General features: G+C 52.8%; 1 protein-coding gene across 1 annotated transcript in view; it reads left to right on the top strand.

Moving 5' to 3' along the window:
- The first annotated feature begins 224 nt into the window (after nt 1-224).
- Nucleotides 225-21,292, top strand: part of SYNE3 (spectrin repeat containing nuclear envelope family member 3) — an 88,891-nt gene continuing 67,823 nt past the window's right edge. Inside the window, exon 1 of the mRNA XM_019746262.3 lies at nt 225-521. The gene's annotated coding sequence lies outside the window, so the exon portion shown is untranslated. The remainder of the gene's footprint in view (nt 522-21,292) is intronic.

Below are 21,292 nucleotides of genomic sequence, written 5' to 3'. Positions count from 1 at the left end.
GCCGTTGCCTCTACCCCCACCTCGGCTCTGAGAGAGCAATCCTGCCAGCCCCTGAGCCCTCTACCCAAGTCGGACGCCCAGAGGCACCCTCTCCCCAGAGCCAACTTTCCCCAGGGGAGGAGCAGCTCCCTGCCTAGCGGGAGGATGAGACCCGGGCGGAGGCAGGCAGGGAGTCGGGGCTCCGGGCGGGAAAGGGAAGCCCTGGGCGCGGGGCGGAGGGTGAGGATGGGAAGAGGCCCCCGTGCTCCCTCCGCGCGGGGACTCTGCGATAGGACACCCTCGGAGCTGAGCCCAGGCACCTGGGCCTCTGCCGAGCGCACGCAGCCGGCAGCGTTCTCGCCCGCTGGGCCCTGGGGCGGCTCCCACATCAGCTCCTGGAGGGGACTGGGCGGGGCAGGGGCGAGTGTGTCCGGGCCCCGCCCCGGCCCCGCCCCATCTGGAGCCGCCCGGGACGCAGGGAGGAGGAGGGCTGCTCCGCGCGAACTGCCGGCGGCGCCCCGCTCCTGCACGCTCGGGTTAGGGTAAGTGGCTCGCGGCCAGGAGGCCGGGCGGGGGGCCGGGGCGGTCGGGACCTCAGCCCCCGGCCCAGCCCTGACGCGTCCCCTAGGGATCAGGGTCGCCGAAAGTCGAGGGGACCTGGGGAAGCACGCCTGGCGCGGGGGCGGGGGCCCTGGCGTGACAGCTGCGAACGGGCGGGTATTTTTAGTTTAAACCCAGCGGTTCCCTGCCGCCTGCGAAATCCCCGAGTCCTTCCGCTCCCCAACCCTGGCGGTTTGTCCCGTAAGAAAAAGCCTCTAACCCCTGGGCAGCGCGTCCCTGGCGGGCCGGGCGCCGCCTCCAATCTTCGTTCTGACTTCGCTTGGGGCGAGCTGACCTGTCACCGCGGGCTCCCGCCGCCTCGTGTCCCAGGCCTGGATAGTAAACGCAGGCAGGAATACCCGCTTCTGGCGACCACGAGCTCGCGCCGTAGTGACGGAGACAGCCCAGAGCTGGCGGTAGGGAGGGGAAGAGTCACCTGGCAGGCTTGGCTTCCAGTCACACACCTCCTGGCTGTGCAGCTTTGGGCAAGCCTTTCACCTTCTCTGAGTCGTATCCCACAGTTCTAAAGGAGGGGGTAGTGAGGCCAAAGATCTCCAGCAAGGCCTGAGGGAGCCCCAGGGGGTGCTGACTCCCCTTAGGGTCTTCAGATCTTGACGCCAAACAGTGGACCTGGTGGATGTGACCCAGTGGTCAACCCAGCAGCAGTGAGTGAGTGCCCTGCGCAGCCCACCTGACCTCTGCTTCAAAACTCTAAGTCAAGGAACCCCAGCTGGGGTGGGGTGACAATGAATAGCACTAGGTTGTCACTTTGGCCCTGGAGCGCCGCTGGCCCATGGCTGCCCTGGGACCCTGTCCCAGATTCCGGATCTCTTTCACTTCTGAAGGTTGATTCACTTCCTCCAGCACTAGTTAGGGCCTTCTACAGCCGTGTGCTGCCAGTGGGGGAGCCCTACGTGCCCAGGGGGTATGCCCCATCCTACAGGAGTGAAGGCAAGAGGAGGCAAGACCGTCCTCCCAGCAACTTCTGCCCTTCTGAGTTTGGCGCAAAAGCCTCCTTCCACCACCGGGGAGGAGCGGAAACAGGCCCAGAGAAGGGGAGTGATTTACCCAGAGCCACACAGTCAAGAGCAGAGCCTGACTCCCTTGAAGGGCCTGCCCTACCTCCTGCGCCGCTGAGGCAGCCAACCGGCACCAGGGGTCAGGAACTGGAAGGAGGGAGGGGCGAGAGCCGCCAGTGCCAACAGGCTGTTTTGTTGTTTCCTGTAACAGTGCCGCAGCGGGGCTCTCTGACACGTGTGTGTGGGTCTGCACATTCCTCAGTCAGGACTGCACTTCGCAGGCCAACAGCCACAGCTGTGCCAAGCCTGCTGGCCCCCGGGCATGGTTTTCAGCCAGAGGCCCCTCTGAGGGCAGCTGGAGTGGGGAGTGGGCCGGGAAGGCTTATTTTTGGAATTCATGTTTTGCTGGGGGTCTTGAGGAGAGAGCCAGAGGATGTGCTGGTGGCACGAAGGGGAGTGGTGAGAATCCAGGCTCAGGTTTCTGCCTCAGGGTGCAGGCTGGCCTTGGCTCCCTGCAGGCACCCATCTGGGTGAGTGTGAGCTCCTTCTGTCTCTATGGGAACAACCCTCTAGCCCAGGTGCTTTGCATGTTCTCCAGCAGCTGTGGACTTGTTGGTACCTGGGCTGCCCCTCCGCCTCTTGATGCAGAAATCTGGGGCGGGGCTGTTGGGGGTCCTGGCTTGGCTGCATGGTGACCTCCACTCTGAGGAGGAAAACACAGGTGGGCAGGTCAGCACAACCTCCAAAACTCTGTGGAGCCCCTGGGCCCCCAGTGGGCAGGGGGGCCACCTGTGTTGCCAGCTGTTAGATGGGGGTAGCCAAGTCAGGCTGCCTGGGTTCAGTCCTGCCGTAGCCTTTTCCCAGCTGTGTGACGGTGGGGACATCGCTTCACCTTTCAGAGCTTCAATTTCCTTCCCCATGAGAGGGAGAGAACCATGGCATGTGTGTTAAATGAGACATTCCATGAACATCATTTTGTACAGTGTGAACACAGCACATGCGAGCAGTTGTCACCGTTTGGGGTGACATAGCCTGGCTGGGACACCTGAGTTCCCTCCCCCTCAGCTCTGCTCTTTCCCTCTCAACCTTGATGTCCCCATGTCTGTTAAATGGTGGGTAGCCTTGGGTCCTCTACCTCCCTCAGAGCCCTTTCAGCACTGAAAGCTGGTCCTGGACCCAGGCAGAGCACTCGATATGTCTGTGGGCGCTTATGAAGCATTTCCTGTCTCTCACCTCCTATGATTCTGACAGCAGGCAAGGCTGCCATTGTGGGTTAATTTACAGGTGAGGCCACAGTGGTAGGGGCAGGATTTGAACTCAGGGCTCTCCATTACACCACACAGCCTGCCCAGACAACACAAAGACAACACTGTACATTAATCATCATTAAACATTATACATTAATCGTCAGGAGAACAGTCCTGACAGGATGCTGGTCATCATTAAGACACTGGCATTTCCTGGATTCCAGACATTTTTTTCCCCTGTAACATATAAAAGTAGCCCAACTGGGTCTCCAAGAGAGGAGCCTGTGGGGAGCAGATAGAAGTTAGGGAAGTGTCTGCTGACACTCCCCTCGCCCCTCACCACCTGAGGACCTTTGCTTCAGGACCTAGGGATGCTGTTCCTGGGGATGAAGCCGCTAGGGAGCAGCCAGGGGACAGTCCTGGCAACTGAAGCCTGTCATCTCCAAACTCGAGATAAGACGCCCAACTCCTCCCTGTGAAGTTGTCCAGAGGATAAATGAGACAACTGAGGACAACGCTCAGGAGAATGCCCACCATGGCGGGACACAGCACAGAGAGGGGACACAGCACAGAGAGGGGACACAGCGTAGAGAGGCGTTATCGTGGTTTTTATTATCACGAATCCTCCCAGTGTAATTGTGACCATGTGGTGTGGCTTGCACCTCTCGCCTGGGTTTCTAGGCTGCAGATTCGGTGGAGGGAGTCCCAACATCTCCGAAATGCATAGAAAGACTCAGCAGAGAGCTGCTAAGGGAATGGTGAAGCTCAAAACATTAACAGTGAGTTGTTTAGCGATACACACATGAGAAGTAAAATGATGGTAAGAGGCAAGGGGGTGGTTACCTTAAATGGAAGTCAAATATCACCATAGGTGGGGGCATGAGGAGATTGAGATTGAGAGGGTCATGGGGGGAGGGGCGGTGAGTAAGGAATTCACCTAGTAATGATCTGTAAGTGCAAACTCAGGTGGTTATCTTTGGTGGGTGAGAGGGTACAGGATCAGGCAGGAGACTACTCCACTCTCAGTGGGATCCGTTACGCTGTTTCTTTGAGTGATGGGCTTGTGGATGTTTCAATATTTTTATGCTTCATCATTTACAAATAGAAATATGTATATATATATATATATATTATATATAGTGTATATAAACATTGCATATGTTTCATATACATTCATATATATATATATATATATATATATATATATATATATATATATATCAGATCTTACCTACAAATAAAATTAAAAGATCATACGGAACATTTTCCACAAAGCTCTCAGACTCTACCCACAGATCAAAAGTTAATCTGGACGGATTTAAAAAATCCAACAGACAAATCCTGTGGTATAACAGACACGATTTTTCATTCAGATGAAGTAATCTCCCTCTTCCAAAGTCATACAAGAAGATATTAACACTCTGGAGCTAGATTCTCAACAGGAGTTTTTTAAGTCCTGGCCTAATGATTTCTGCTTCCGAATCAGAAAATCCTGGCTTGTTTGAGTTGGGAGGAACCTCGGGTCACCTGGACCAATCTGGTGGTTTTATGGCAAGGGAGGTGACCTGGGCAAGGACAACATTAGGGCACCTCCCGTGTTTCCCCGAAAATAAGACCTAACCGGAAAAGAAGCCCTGGCATGATTTTTCAGGATGACATCCCCTGAACGTAAGCCCTAATGCGTCTTTTGGAGCAAAAATTAATATAAGACCCGGTCTTATTTTTGGGGAAACACGGTAGGTAGGGAAGACAGGTGCTTCTGGGCTGCCACACCTGCACAACCCTCGTCAGGACACCACCTGCCACACCCATGCTACCGCTGTGACGGGGGCCACCGAGTCCTCCGGTGGTCTACTTGAGATTGAACTGATGTCATCATTTTATTTAAAAAAGGCAGAAGAGAGCTAATACATGAGATGGCTGCACACTTCCAGAATGTTCATGAACAGAAACATTGTGAAAGGAAATATACAGGCAGTGCCTAGGATCTCCTTTCCTACTCAAAGCCCCTTCAGAGAGCCACTGTACAGGCTTGACAGATTTCTAAGTTATCAGAATGGCTTAGTGTCATGGGATGGTTACACCGTTTTTCAGTTGGGGAATCAGGTTCAGAGAGGTTCAATGTCTGGCCCCAAATCACACAGCAGGTGAGTGATAGAGCAGGACTTTCACCCAGAGGGGGAACTGAAAAGACCAGAAGCTGCTTTTCAAGTGAGCTGTATTGTGAACACGTCCTTCACTCCACAGAAGCTGCAACTCCTGGCAGCCCAGCCCCACCTGGTGGGCCATAGGGACATGCCACTGTCGAGGGTAATAGGGTGGTATCCTCCCAGCTGTCAGATTGCAGGAAGACCCTTAAGGCTGATGGCTCCAACTACCATTCTTCCCTCCTTACGATGGCGCTTGCCCTGTGATCAGGGGGCATTCATCCTATTTTTGGGTTCTGGTGCTTTCAGGGTTCACTTGATTCCTGGCCACTTTCACTTTGCCCAAAGTAGAGGTGTTCTTCAGGCGCTCCCTCTACAGACGTGCCTGGTGTGGAGCTCAAAGGGTGGGCGGCGTCCCAGACTGACATTTCAGGGGGTGGTTTTCCTGATGCATGGTGGGCATGGCACACGTGCTCACCTGGGCAGTGGAGACCTGGGGCCAGGTGCCAGCCCTGCTCTGTGTCCTGGGGACAGTCGCATCACAGGGAATGATTTCCCATCTGTCTGACGGGGCTGGTGATACCTCCACTCAGGGCTGGGCTTACATGAGAACCTGAGGGTATAGAACTTGACACAGGTAAGGGAGCTTTCAGAGACAGGAAACAAACCCTTACTGCATGTGCCTGGACAGGCGGTGTGTGCAATGTTCAGGAAGTATTTAGAAGTGACAGCTGCCGTGGAAAATAAGAATGTGAGAACCAGCTGGTGCCCTAGAGATGATCTCATCTGAGCCTATAATTTCACCTGTGGGGAAACTGAGGCTCCACAAGCAGAAATGACTGGACTGTCTCTCAGGTGCCTTGGGATTTGAGACAGTATCTTCTTGTCCCTGGGTGAGTACTCTTTTCCCTTCCAGCCATCTCCCTAAAAGTCTGTCATCAGCATTCGTGCTGTAGTACACCTTGATGAAAAGGGGTGGCGGGGCTGACTCTCAGAGTCAGGCCCACCTGGTCACCACCAAGGAATAGGGTGGGCCATGGTCGCTGGTTAACCTCTAATGAAGCCAAGAGTTCTATCTGAGATCTGAAAAGGGCCGAGCCCCTCCCAAGTGACATTTGCTGAAATAATACTGCAGGCTGACTCACTGGGTAGCAGCCTCTTTCCTTGTTTCAGAGACCTTGGCCTGTTGTGGCAATGGGAGGAGCTCGCAGTTTCATAGCTGCCTTTGACCTTCACCTGGGCCAGTCTCTGTTTCCTGCCCTTTAAAATGGGAGGTTGAAATTAGGAGAGCTCTAAGGTGCCTTGAAGTCTGGTTGTTCTCTAGTTCCAGAACCACACCCCTGCAGTAGGTGCAATCTGCCCCTCCCCCCAGGAGGGCCTGGTCACTTAAGCAGGTGACTCCCTGTCTACCTGCCTGCAATGGCTCCCTCTTGCTCTGAGGTTTAAGTCCCAAACCCCCTGTCTGACTGGCATTTCATGCTTTCCACCACCTGGGCTATCTGTCTCTCTGTTTCCCCACCACCACCCTGGGGTCCCAAATTCAGCTTGATTTTTCCCACCCCCGGACCTGTGCTCCAGCTGTTACCTCTGCCCACTGGCCTCCCTGCTCCTCCCCACCAACACCTTGCTGGACAGCACCTCCTTCTAGAAGCCTTCCTCAGCCACCCTCTCCAGGGTTAGTGATTTGCATTTCCATGTTCCCTTTGAACTTGACACATGATATTGAATTTTCTGTTGGCATGCCTGTGACCTTGAGGGTGGAGATATAGGATTATTCATTCTCACATCCCAGCCAGAGAGAGTTGGTTTTATTATCACTATTATTGTTTAATTAAAAGGCTTTACACGTTCACATAGGGTCTTACGACACCCTGAAGGGAGTGGACAGGGCAGATCCCAGGACACAGAGAAGCGAGGTGGCCTCCGGTCCTGACCTGATGCTGGGGAGACAAGGTGTGACACATGTCATCTCCCTTTGTGGCCTCTTCGGGGGACTGTCCCTTTCCTGGGCCCTCCGGGGCCCAGCCCTGGAGCTTGGAGCACACGCTTGGCCGCCCTGGGACTCACGCCTCGGGCTTGTTCTCTCCCGAGCACACCGTGCTTTTCCCACTCAGGTCGTCCTGCTTGCTCTTCCCTCTGCCTAAAGAGGGCCTCCCCCAGACCTTCTGTGGCTGCTCCTTCTCTTCAGCCTGATCTCAGCTCAGACTCACAGCCTCCAGGGGACCTTCCTGCCCAGACAGTAGCCCCATCCCACCCCTGCCACTCTGTCCTGTCCTGTCACCAGGTTCCATGTCTCTAGCATTTATCACTACGTGAAATTATTTATTTGCAATTGAGCCTATCGCCTGTCTCCTCAACTAGAACGTGAACTCCACGAGGGCAGAGATTGTTTTTCTGTCCCCAGAGCCTAGCCACAGTAAGTGCTCAATGCATAGTATGGAATGAACGAATGAATGAATGAACAGATGAATGAATGAATGTATAAGCAGATGGGGTGACATTCCTCGACTGGTTCATCGTAACGGCGAGCGTCTGTTCAGTGCTTACTGAATGTTGGCATTGCTGGAAGTGCTCCCTGCATTTTTTCTCTTTATCCCCACACACTCAGTGAGGTACACTGATATTCCCATTTCACAGAGAGGTTAAATAACCTGCCCTCAACTACTTAGCAGTGAGTTCGTCTGACCCCAGAGCTCATGCCGGTGACACCAGCCTACACTGGCCTTCCCATGCTGGGCGTGCACAGGCAGACCCAGAACTCAGCCCCCTCCCCAGGCATCGACTTCTTTCTCTGCCACCCCCAATGGCTCTCACACTGCCAGGCCATTCCTCGAAGGAAAGCCTTTCTGTATGGCCCGTGTCACATGGGTCCAGGGATGCCACAGGTTTTCCAGAGCCAGGCCCATCCTGGAGCACCCCATCCACACCCTTTTCTCACTCGGTTCCAAGGAACTCCATCTGCGGCTTGCTCACTAGCTGTTGAGAACTTGGTGACCACAAGCCGGTGGTTGGAGGTTGGATATGAGCCAGTTGGAGTTGCCAGGTTCAGTTTCTTTATTCAGCACCAGGCAGCAATCAAGCCTGGTTTCCCTAACTTACCTATTTATCTGTTTGCTGATTTCAAACTCAACTTTGCTCAAAAATGATTTTAGAAAACCCATTTAAAAAAAATTCCATCCTGTGGTGTCTCTTGGCCCCACTTCCTTCTGGGTAAAACCACCTGAATGTTTGGGAGGGAGGGGTGGCATGACAGGTACCCCCGGCAGTCTCTGCTTGCTGATGTGCTCCTTAGGGAAGGTGAGGGGGTGGCCCCATAAGTTCCTATATTTGTCCCCTACAGGAAGTAGCGGGGTTAGTCACATAGTTCCTAGTTGGAGCAGACTTTGGTTTGGGAGCCAGAGAGGCACATGTTTGCGGCTGGGCCCTGGGCCCTTCCGCCCTAGAAGCTTCCTGCCTTGGGCACCCGCATTCCTTCCCAGTGCTGACCTGGACTGAGGTGGACAGGGAGGAGGGCGCCTGGTGGTGGGAGGAGTCTGGGGGGGGAGGTGAGTGCTTTACACAGACTGACTCATCCTGGGGGACGATGGCTCAGAAAGAGGGAAGCTCAGAGGGCTGGGGTGGGGCGCCAGGAAGGACCCTTTAATTTCGTTGGAGGACACAGTCTTTCTGGGCATCACCTCCCTTCTCTGTTAGGTGGGGGTGGGGGGGGCCCATGCTATACTCCTCACCGTGCTGTGAGACCATACAAACTGCAACCCCCCCACCTGGAGCTAAGGGGTCGTTAGGATTATTAATTTAGCACACAGAGCAAGGTGTCACCTGTCTTCCTGGGCAAAGGACACTTACACCATATAGTTTGGCGGACTTCCTCTTTGCTTCTGGGCCTGAAGTGTAGGGTTGGCAGCCTCGAATGCTGGAATCATACAGGTGTAGGCTAGGACCCTGGTTCTGCCACCTGTGCTGTGACCTTAGTAAGTCACATAACCACCATGGGACTGGCCTTCCCTGCAGGGTTGCTGTGAGGAGCAGATGTGGTCTCAGATGTATAAGGAGTTCCCAGCTCCAAGTGGGGGCTTGGTCCCAGCATTCCTGGCTCTTCCATTCCCAGCTTCACGCACCCCCCACTTTCCCAAGGCACTCGCTAGCTAGTGACCGGGTGACACTTGAGTCCTTCCGCCCGCCTCTGCCCCCAGGATTTGAAGTGTTTGAATCTGGCACAGCTGCGGGTGAGTCAGCTCTTGGCTCAGGTGTTCTTGGCCGAGGCCTGTGGTCCAGCAGATCCAAGGGCTGTGATGGACCGGAGCCGACCAGCCGAGCCTGTCCCCTTTGGAGGACTCTTCCGTTGGGGTGTAGAGCGCAGACCACACACATTGGTCACTCACTTCCCTCCCAGGGTCCCAGCCATCCCTAAGGGCCAATGCGACTTTCTTCGTTTATAGATGACTGTGGAACGAAAGTCACATCACCACATGAGTCCCCTCAGTCTTACTGCTAAGGCTGAGCCTGGGGGTCTTCCGCCACACAGTGTGGGGGCTTAACCCAGGTCAGACCTCAGTTTGGACCAGGGCCCCTGGTAACTGGCAGGATGAATGTGGTGCCACAGCGCAGGGTCTAGAGGAACAGCAACTTCCTTCTCCATCGTCCTCCCAGCATCCTTATGACCCTTCTGATTATGTGATATTCTCCCAATCACCTGGGCTCCACCTTAGGCCAGTGGGTGAGTTGCCGCACCTGAGGCCACTTACCTATATATTTTGAAAGCTCCCCAGGGGACTGACGCCCAGGGACTGTTGAGAAACACTGGATTTTGTCAGGATAGATGACGTTTCCGTGTGGTGCTGATCTGGTTCCAACAGCTTCCTCTCTACCTCTTGCTCGTCTCTCTGTACGAGCAAGCCTCAGGTGCAAGCTAGCAAGGGCACCAGGTAGAGTTAAATAAACGGCATTTATTCCTTACGATGTTCTAAACATGACAAGTGAGCCTCACCCTGGTTTTCTAGTTCAAGGAAAGATAGAGTCTCCTTTTAAAGCACATAGGTTTAAATTTTAAAGATAAAACTAATGAGAAAAAATAATAGTCCGGGTGTCCCCAGATGTGATGTACAAATGGCCAAAGTGTGTGAAAACATGGAACTAGATGACCTTAGTCTTGCTTTATTCATCCACACTCTGCATCCTCCCACCCCCCAGTCCAGCTGGTTCTCTCTGTTGCAGTGCATTTGCCCGTCTCCGCCTCGCCTGGTCAGATCATAGCCGCAGCCTGGGAGGCTCCCGCTCCAGGATTCAGGGCTATTTTCCTGGCGACATTGCTGCATAAACTTGGCGAATGCAGCTCCCACAATCTCAGCATCCATAGGGCCCCAGCACCCCCACTGGCACATGGGCACACCCCCCGCCATGGGCCACGGAGGGAAGTGGGGATCCTGCCATCCCAGGGCAGCTCCCAGCAGTGCTGGCCCTGGGCCTCGCTGTCTCAGATCCACAAGGGCCCCCACATCTGAAACTCTCCAGAAGGGCAGCAAACAGAATTTTAGGTGAACAGACTCTGCCTGGTCCCAGCAGGCTTTTTCTGCTTGTGTCCGGTGGCACCCACCTGTTACTACTGGACAGCTGTCCGTGTGCCTGCTTTCTGAGTTTGAGTGACTGTGTGAAGTTCCTGTTGTCTTTTAACTGGACATGACTTTTAACTCAGGCTTCACACCATGGCCCCTGGGGGAGGGTGGAACCCAATCTGGGATCCAGCCGTGATTCAGGCACTGTCTTGGAGGCCATGGTGGGTGGCTCTAACAGCATGTCCCTGACAGCGCAGAGAAAACCTCATCTTAATGACCAATGACACCCAAATGCTTGTAAGTCAGGAAAACTTCAGAGGGCGAATCTGCTGAGGACACAGCTCAGTATTTGGAAAACACTGCCTGCTCAGCCCATTTTGGATATCAGGGACAGAGTGTTATTTGCTGAAAGGAATACTATGGAATCTTCTGGATTCCCAGACCTGGAGGGATGCTGTGCTGACAGGCAGGGTTGGGGTGGGGTATGTCCCTTGAGCCAATAAATAATGTTGGTCCCTGGAGCTTCTAGTACAGAGGTCGGCAAATTCTTTCTGTAAAGGGGCAGATAACGAATATTTTTGGTGTTATGGGTTATACAGTCTCTGTGGCAATTATTCAATTCTTCCATTGTATCTAGAAAGCAGCCATAGACACTAAATGAATGCGTGTGGCTGTGTTCCAATAAAACTTTACTATGGATACTGGAATTTGAATTTCACGTATCACCCGGCACAAAATATTACTGTTAATTTTTTTTCTAACTGTTTAAAATTGTTAACATCACTGGATTGCTGTGCAGACACAGGCAGTGGGCTGTGGTTCGCGTCCCCGTGTTCTAGAAGCCCTCTCTGCGGTGGAAGGTGGGCCTTGCAGATTTGAGCAAGTGACTGTTCAAATCATGTCAGTTCTTCAGAATGTGGCTCTGAAACAGGTCTCACTCGTGTGTCTGCTGATTAAAGCAGAACCTAGTGTTAGTCAGTCAGTTCGTTCCTTCACAAATGTGAATAGTCTAGAGGCAACGAGGCGAGGAACCTGAAGGGAGAAGACTTGTCCTGTGCTGGCTGTGGAACCACGGGCAGGTGGCTCAGCCCTTCTGAGCCTCAGTTCTTTCATCTGTAGAAACCGTGATAGTGGGACCTACCACATCCGTGAAATAATCAGTGCAAGGCTTAGCACATACATGGCACACAGCAGCAACCCGTGCAGGTCGCTATGTCCTCTCAGCGCGATAAATAGTGCAAGAGTACAGGTGGGTGGCACTGCTTTATCCTTTGTCCAGTGACCCTGCACAGATATTTCATAGAGAAGGAAACCCAGAGAAGTTACGGAACTTATCCAAGGTCACGCGTTAATAATAAATGGTAGAACTAGAAGACTGTGTGACATGAAAGACCTAATTCTTCCCAGGTGGTACCCTTGCAAGGGATCAGAGGGGAGATTTAAACAAGTTCATCTAGGTGCTTACCTGAGGGAGGGTTGATTTAATCATTAGCATCTTTCCCGTTGGAGCCAGGCTCTTGTAACTCTCCATGCCATGCGTCAAATTCTTGAGGCACCTCCCAGACCTCCAGCAGCTGGGGAGGTGCCAGGCTGATGGCTGTCTGAATATTTTAGTGGGGACTCGGCTGCTCTGAACGGAGCTCTGGTTTAGAAGCCCCAGCCCGGAAACAGCCGCCTGGGAAGACTGTCTTTCTCAGTCCCCTTTGGAGAGAACATCTATGGTATCTGAGTCTCTGGGCTACTGGAGAAGGCTCTAGAAGGTTCTAGAAAACAGTATTCAAGGTAGCTGCTTTTGAAGAATGGAATCATCAGGTTCTTGGGAAACAAATATTGGAGGCGAATTCCTGACTAGTTTTTGCCTTGTTTTCCACGTCTGTATAGTGGGGATGAAATGTCATAATTAGCTGCCTGTTGCTTGAGCCCAGTCCATGCTAATTGGGTGCCTACAATGGACTTTGCTCTGAATTAACAAAGGAAGGCTGGGGAGGAAGCCTGACCTTGGATTGTGGATGCCGCAGGAGATAAAGCTCAGACAAGGGCCATGGTGCAGGGATCAGAGCCTGCAGCCCTGTGGTGAGGGGCCGAGTCAGGAAGGGGGGCCGAGCCAGTGTTTCCACACCCCTTGCCCGTGTGAAGACTTAACCGGAGCAGGCAGGACACGCAGACATTAGACTCACCGGCTGCTGTCCTGTCTGTAACCTGCAGCGCCTCCCTCTTGGTCACCTGAGGAAAAGCTGCTCTTGACACAGACCACTGGACACCCAGCCCCCACCTGTGAGTGGCTAAGAGGTTGGGGTGGGAAGTGGGTGTCAAGGATAGGGGGCGGGTTTGAGAGAGGACGTGAAGGTGGAAATAGGTGTGACCAACTGCTCCCAGTTTGCCCTAAACTGAGGGGTTTTCTGGGACATGGGACTTTCAGGGCTAAGACTGGGAAAGTCCTGGGCAAACCATGATGAGTTGGTCACCCTAGGTCAGTCGTGCCGCTCCGACCATGGCTTTGGGCAGGCTGGGTCACAGGTGGGCAGTGGAACGGGTCAGCTCTCCCCTGAGTCTCAGTGCTGCCTCAGACCTGACTGCCCCTCCTCTGTGCTCCCAGAGCCCGTGAGCACGAAGACTCAGTGGCTCTGATGTCCCCCAAGTCTGATGGCCCCCTGAAGGCAGCAACCATGCGTGGCCTCGGGCCAAGCCCTGCCTGCCCCGGAGCACAGAGTGTTTAATAAATGCAGTTGGATGGATGGATGACAGGTTGAGGGTTTCCACATTTATCTCCTCCCTGCCGGGGCAAATTACTCAGATGCTAGTTCATGCTGTGCCACGTTGCACGTGCTGTTCCTTCTCTTGCATGCCCTTCCTTCTCGTGGCCCCGTCCAGTGTGCCTCCTCTCTTGACTGTCCCTCACCACGAGCAGTGTCTCCTGTTGCCACTGTGTCCCTCTGAACCAAACCGTGCTCAGCTCCCTAACTGGACTTCTTTTTTTATGTGTCTTTCTCCCCCATACACTGTGCGCTCCTCAGGGGAAGGTCCCAGGTTTAGTTTTTTATCTGTTGCACTTAACATCTCGAGTCCCCATGAAGATTCTTGAAGGAATGAACATATAGAGCAGACAGGCACTCACTCATTCACCCAACAACTCCTTGCCGAGCGCCTACTGTGTGCCAGGCATTATCCTAGGCAGTGGGATGGGAGTAGTGGATACGATTGGCAGCCTTTGCTCTGAGGGAACTTACATTCTAAAGGATCTAGAATCATCTAAATGATTCTAGCAAGCGAAAAGCAAAGAAGCCTATATGAGAAGGTCACGTGTGCTTGAAGCAAATGCAAAGGTGAAGGCAAGGGCTCTCCTGCTTGCTGGCTGAGGGTGGCGGCTGCCCCTCCCTGGAGGGGAAATGGCTCAGGCCCAGCACATGGGCATGCTTCCTAAGGAGGCAGAAAGAATGCACCTTCCCCTGGCTGGTGGCAGCCTTACTGGAGTGTGGTCAGCTCGGGGACGGGGCTTTTGCCTGTCATGCACAGCACGTGAGCCATCAGTCCCTTCAAAGAAATCCATCAAAGCCAGCATTGTGTGTGAGGAGGAGAAAACACATTTTAGAAAGTCCAGTGTGATTGTGCGTGACGTGGGAAGCTGCGTGTGTCTGCCCCTCACGAGCCCCTGGGCTGGGAGTACAAAGAACGGGCTTATGTATCTGCTGACCACCCCTCTCCCCCACCTGGGTACATGACCTTTCTGGGGCAGAAGCAGGAAGGGACATGGGCTCCCCTAAGGGACTGTTAGAGGGAACTGGGAATGCTGGCTTCTCCAGTGGGAAAGGGATTAAGCTCCCGATTATCCCTGCAGTGGGTCTGTCAAGGAGAGGGGTCAAAGGGGAATAGCGAGGGCACAGTGCTTGGGCAGCTTCCACGCTCTACACACGACAATGGAGTATTGTCCTTGCAGGGAGGACGCAGCCTCATCTGCAAGGGCCAGCTTGTGCTTGGGGCATGTCACTCCCCAGAGCCCCAGGGGTCGGCTTCTCCCTGCTGCCTGCTGCCGCCTGCCTCTGGTGCTGAGGTTGGGAGATTAGGGCGGCACTTCTGAGTCTACAGGGATTTCGCTCACTCCTGCTGGTAACACCCTCATGTTGCTACCCCAGTGAGCAGAGGAACAAAAGTCAGTCCCAAGGCCAGGTGCCCTTGTCTTCACACGGACACATCGTAAATCTGGCGTCTCCAAGCCCTGGCAGGAACTGACATGTGCTAATTATAATCTGCACAGCCTGTTAACAAGCGACCGTGGACTCCAAGAAGGTGAAGGTTCCTGGAGGGAAGGACTCGGGTGCTCTTTGGCTATCAGGTATAAAGTAGGGGTTCGTGACACGGAGAATGGACTCTTCTCGATAGCTCAGTGGACCTTGCACTCCAGCCAAACAGGGAGGATTTTAAACCTCTTGGGGAGAATGGGGTAGCAGGATTGCTTGCAGTGTGACCCTGGGCAGGTTACTTAACCACTCTGAACCTTGATTAAAAAAAAAAAAAGACAATCATTCTTACTTAACAGTGGATGGGAGACCTCAATCAGCTGATGTGTATAAACACCTAGCACAGTGTAGGTACTTAGCAATGTTAGTTCCCAGCCATCTATCCCCTGAAAAATCCTGAAGAGCTTCCTGGAGCCAGTGGCGCCAGCGCTGATGGGTAAATGTAGCCAGGCAAAGAACAGCATGGATGGAAAAGGCCCAGGGAGCCCCTGATGCAGGGAAAGGAGGTTGGAAATGGTAGGAGGGAAGGCTGCAGAGATGGATAAAGGACTTCCACTGTCCTTCTGTCATGCAGGGAGGCCTGCGGGGTCTCTGCTCCCGCTCCCCACACAAGAACGCAGGACATGGTGAGGCCAAAAAGGAACACCCACGGAGCCATAGGTAGGGGAGTCATACCACTATATTCTCTCTGGCAGCACTATACTCTCAATGGAGGCTGGATTCACACTGTCCGCAAACCGCCATCCACACTTGCCAGCCCAGCCACCATCTTCTTGCTAGCCCCCATTCTTTCTCTCTTCTTCTTTCTCTGCTAGCATAGCCACAGCAGTTATATTAGCGGCTAATTGGCTAACTGGCTACAGCTGACGGCCAATCAGCCACAGCTGACGGCCATCTACTACCCGAGCCAGCACTCCTCCACGTGAGGCCGAGAGCCTGTAAACTACTTTCTGGGGCTCTGTCCCCACACCTTCTAAGCATCGTTCCCTTTCTCGGGTGGGGGGTGTGGAACACTGGAGGGTTTAAGTCAGAAAGGACCTTGACTCAGCCCTTAAATGCCCCTTTCTGAAAGGACTCTGATTCTTCCTTCCGCCTCCTGCAAAACTGGCAGATTTCAGGAAGGAGTCGAAGCACCCTGGTTCCCAGGTCTCCGGAGCTGGGCATCGATTTGGCTCTGCAGGTCTCTCCTGGGGTTCAGGGAGTCCAGCCCCGAGAGCTCCCTCCCTTCGAGCGAGAACTCCCTCCCTTCGAGCGAGAACTCCCTTGTGGAATGAACCTGGCCTTCCTTTGGCTATTCTTCCCACAGCTGGAGTGCCTTTTAGTCATTAAAGAGCGAGGTTCAAATCGTTCTGTCGTTTTATAAACCAAACCTGAACACCATGGGAAGGCATTTTGCTCAGCTGGAAGCAGAGTGCTGGGTTTTCTAGTCTGCCTCCTTCCTGGTGATGTTATCGGCCCAGCGTCAGCAGGATCCGACCACGGTGGGTCTGTGTAGGTCCGAGGGGTGCTGCTTCACATCATGGGCTCACTGTGCCCCAGACTCAGTGCCAGGCCTTTATGTGCTTGTTGGTGCCATTTTACCCTCATTTTTCAAACAAGGAAACTAAGGAACAGAGACGTTAATGAACCTGCCCAAGGTCACACAGCTAGTAGATGGAGAAGCCAGATTCAGTCCCAGACTGTCCGTACTTCAAAGTCTCAGCTTTTTCTGTAGAGCATAATGTGAACACCTGGGCTTTATTAATATGAATTACACTCATTTGAACTTATTTTGGAAGTCTAGTAGAACAGGGAAACCTCTTGTTATTACAATGTATGTAACTTTAAAGTCCTTTCATTTTTATTTATTTTATTTTATTTTTACTTTTTTTTTTTTTTTTTAAGGAGGGCTCAGCTCACAGTGGCCCATGTGGGGATTGAACCCGCAACCTTGGTGTTATTAGCACTACGCTCTAACCAATGGAGCTGACCGGCCACCCCAAGTCCTTTAATTTTTAAAATACTGTGTCATGCGGGGGACCCTGCTCGCTGTGCCATTTGTCATGCAGGGCGGCCTGCGGGGGTCTCAGCTCCTGCTTCCCACATAAGAACGCAGGATAGGGTGAGGCCAAAAAGGAACACCCGCGGAGCCATAGATAGGGGAGTCACACCACTATATTCTTGCTGGAGGCTGGGTTGGAGACACCGGAAGCAGGAGCCACACGATCCGCAACCTGCCGACCACTTCTCTGCAATCTGCAACCCGCACTCCGCCGTGCTAACTGCAATCCGCTCTTGCTGGCTCAGCCACCATCTTCTTGCTAGCCCCCACTTGCTGCTAGTGTAGCCACAGCAGTTATATCAGTGGCCAATGGCTCACTGGTTACAGCTGACGACCAATTAGCCACAGCTGATGGCCATCCAATCACAGCTGATGGCCATTTACTACCTGAGCCAGCACCTTTCCACGTGAGGCCGAGGGCCTGGAAACTGCACTCCTGGCTCTGTCCCCACAAACTGTTACTACCACCTTAAGGAAATTGAACTTAAAAAAATGTATCTCTGATTCCACTGCTCTAAGAGGACTCTTTACTTTTTTCCATATTCCTTTAGATCCTTATTTTTTCTGACACAGTTTTTGCATAATTTGCACCGCAAAGGTTGGCAAACTACAGCCCACTGGCCAAATGCCGCATATTTTTATAAACAAACTTTTTGGCCCACAGGCAAGCTCATCATTTACATATCGTCTGTGACTGTTTTCATACAACTGCAGGTTGGAGTAGTTGTGACAGAGACCATATGGCACGCCAAACCTAAACTCCTCTCTCTCTCTCATCCTCTCCAGAAAAAGTTCGCCCATCCCAAGTCTAGTGAATGGAATTTTGCAACATGTTTTTTTTTTCCTTGTTAGTCCATGGTGTTAATTGTCACATTTCTCATTGTCAATGGCCCAGAATATTCCATGGAATGGATATCACAAACTTTTCTTAACCGTTTCCTTTTTGCTGGACTATTGTACCGCGTCTTTGTTTTTCTCTCAGTAGAACTGTCACATGTGTGAGTTTATTATTTAAAACCCTTATGTCATGTCTACTCTAAGCACTTTACCAGTGTAACTCACTTAATCCTCAGATCAACAATAAGACGTTCATGTTGTTGTTATTACCCCCGTTTTACAGATGAGAAAGTGGAGGCAGAGGAGTTAACTCCACTTAGCTAAGGCTGGCTGTGGAGTCCCAGAAGAGGCAGGCCTTTGTGACTGTGTGAGGGTAGGCAGTGAGTCACCAGGAGGGAGCCCCACCCGGCCTGGCCCAGCCCAGCCGCCCCCATCACCCAGATCTGGTTAATCCTTCTGTCTTCCTTGGTACAAGCCAGCTAGCGAGGGCCATGTGACCACTAACTTCGTGGAAAACAGCCCTGAAGAGAAGGCACAGGGCCTGGTCACAGAAATACCATTTGGGCATAATAATCCTAGCGTAGATCAGGGGCTCTGCTTTGTGGCCAGAGGGACCCAGGGCTCGCTCAATTGTTTTGAAGAGATGATACACTTGCAAATGTTGTAGTTAGACTGAGAAAAACAACAACAACGAGACATGCAACGTAACTGTCCAGCAAAATGGAAGTGGCTAGGAAAGTTTGTGACATCTACCCCATGGAATAGTCTGGGTCATTTACAATGAGAAATGTCAATGATTAACACCATGGGTCCCCTGTGGCCAGCTTGTTTTTAGTCTTCCCTGAGTCAGCGGGCCTTCGGGAAGCTGATGAGACCTGTAGGCCTCCCCAGGAGCGTGCACACACACACACACACACACACACACACACACACACACAATGTATAAGGTTTCAGGGGCTCGTGGCGCCCTCATCACCCATTCAGGACCGCGCACACATTGTCAGAGGAAGCAGGTTTAAATCCCTGGTCCACAGAAACATTTTGAAAAGCGAGCTTAGGGAGTACTGCCCACGGGACCTTTGTGAGCTGGTGGATTCCGGCAGGTCTCAGGTTGAGAAAGGCCGTGTTTAGAGACTTCGGCATGCCAGGGAGACCACTCCTGTTGAGAAGATTGAATGCTGTGCCCATCTTCTAGAAGAGAAAAGGGAGAGTGAGCTTTCAGGTCACCCAAGAGCACAGACAGGGACTGGTACAGTGCAGGTGTTGAAACCAAATTTGTCATTAAAAGGAATTAAGTGTCTCCCAAGCTTTGGGATGGAGGGAAGTGGGGCCTGGTGTGGTTCTCGGTGAGAAGATGAGATGAACCCAGCCCTGCTCTCTGCCTGTGCGCTCAAGGTCCCTGCAGGCTCAACCTTCATCGGGGTGGGAGGAAGGTACGAGGGGGAGAAGTCAGAGTGAGCTGGGTTTTTCTCATCTGTCAGTTCCTGGAACCCCAGGCCCAGGGCCCACACAGCTGAGATTTGTGTCCCTGTCTGTCCTGATTCAGTTTCAGCCATGTACCCTAGAAACGTACTGGGGAGATGTCGCTAGGCCCATCAGCAGTAACCCCAAGCCATGCATGCCTCTCAGGATTGTCCCCATCTCAGGCACGCTCACTGTAGAGAGCCAGGCCACCTTGTCAGTCTGAGCCACTGGGGTTCACCCCCCACATTGCCTGTCTCTGCAGTTACTCGGGTGTGTGATGGGAAATCCTGTTCTGACTCAAAAAGGAACCCCCCTTCTTTCGCCTTCCTGACTCACTTCCTCATTTTGCGGGCCATTTTGCAGCATGGCACAGAGCTGGAGCCAGACTGGGCCTGGGCTTATTCCCAGTGCTGCACCTCAGTGGCTGCCTGAGCTGGGCAGGAGAGGTGGTCCCTCTGAGCCTTGGTTTCCCCACCTGTAAGTGGGTGCCGTCACCTCTGCTTTGGTGGTTGGTGGGTGAGAGATGCACAGCGTCTGCCCAGTGCCTGGCATATAGCAGGCACTCACATGTAATAGCTTTTGGTGACCTTTTCCCCAACCCACAGGAGTCGCCTTTAACATTTGCGGGTCAGACCCATAGTGACCTTGACACCTGTCCAGGACGATCATAGGGTCAGATGGGCCTGGGGTGGGGACAGGATTCAAGCAGTCAGGACACTTGTTAGCTACCACACAGCACTGGCTCTGGTGCTGGCTGGGTGTTTGCTGAGAGAGGGCCCGAGAGGACAAGCTTCCAACACACACTTGTGAGGATGGACGCTGCTCTCTACAGCAGTTTGCAAGTTCAACTAGTTGTTGAGAAAAGATCCTTTGACTTGACCTCTTGGTCCTTTTTTTTTGAAGAGCGGTTTCCAATAAGAAGGATGCCTTGGGGTTAAATGGCACTTTACAAGGCATTTCCTAGCATGTGACCTAAGTGTCACGTGGTAAGGAGCCTGCTCGGTCTGGTCCGGTCCAGCGTTGTTTCTAGAAGGTTGACCAGATGCTTCCCCGGCTGCTTGTGGGTCTGTCACTGACTAGAGCCTGCCACAGACCCTCACGGGCCCCCTATTGCCCACAAATTAAAGTCGGCGTACCCCTGTGAATCGGTACTGTTCAGGCCCCTGAGCCTGCTTCGCCAACACTGCTTCCTTCTGTCTCCCTTTGATAGTTCTCTGAACTTGGCCTTGCACTTTCCCACCTCTCTTCTTCAGGCCCTGCTCATCCTTCCGTCTCAGCCAGGGTGTCCCGTCCTCTATGAGCCCCCCCCTCCCCGGGTTCCCTGATCAGCATCGTTGCTCCATTCTCTGGGCTCCAAGAGCTTCCGGCGTGTCTCTCCATTGGGACAGCTGTAGCAGCCACGTTTAGAGTCCTGCAGACCAGGAGCTTTGCCATCCGCAGGCCCACGCCTGGCTCAGCACCGGCTACGTCTGGATGTTGAAGTCAAATGGTCTTAGATTTGACTCCTTGTCTCTTAGCCATGAGCGCTGAGACCTTGGGCAGGTCATGAAACTCCTCTCAGTCTCAGTGCCTTCATCTGTAAAATGGACGTGAATGTTAATACCCGTCTCTCAAGTGTGAAAAATGCCTTTGTTATTAATTCAGCAAAATGCTGTTGAATTGAATTGAGGAGCATCTCACAGGAATTCCGAATACCAGATGCAGCCTCCTTGGCTCCCAAGGCTATTTGGGTGCTTCTGAGGGCCTCCTTGAGCTTAATTTCCTCTGAGACTGCCAGGGTCAGCGGGCTTCCCGTGGTGCTGCCCTCACTGGAGGCCACGCCTCCTGCTCCCAGGCCAGCCCTGGACCCATCTCACTGGGCTGCATTCAGCCTTTCTTTTGGGGGGCCGTTTGCGCTCTGTTTGTTCCATTGCTTGATTTGAAAATTTCATGCCATTCATATAATGCCTGCAAGACCAATTTGGATGCTGGGATGGTGTCAGGCTCTCTGAAGCAGTCTGGCAAAAGTGGCTGGGTCAGCTGCAGCTCCGGAATCCAATAGTCCCAAGTTCAATCCCAGCTCTGCCTCTTGGGCAGTAACAGTGAACAGCTCTGAAACTTTTATTTTTTTTAAATTTTATTTATTTTTCTTTCTTTCTTTCTTTCTTTCTTTCTTTCTTTCTTTCTTTCTT

Source organism: Rhinolophus sinicus, chromosome 3, assembly GCF_057876585.1.
Source record: "Rhinolophus sinicus isolate RSI-liver-muscle chromosome 3, RSI-T2T, whole genome shotgun sequence".
Lineage (NCBI taxonomy): Eukaryota > Metazoa > Chordata > Mammalia > Chiroptera > Rhinolophidae > Rhinolophus > Rhinolophus sinicus.
The sequence above is the reverse complement of the archived record's forward strand: the minus strand, read 5'-3'. Positions and strand labels throughout refer to the sequence as shown.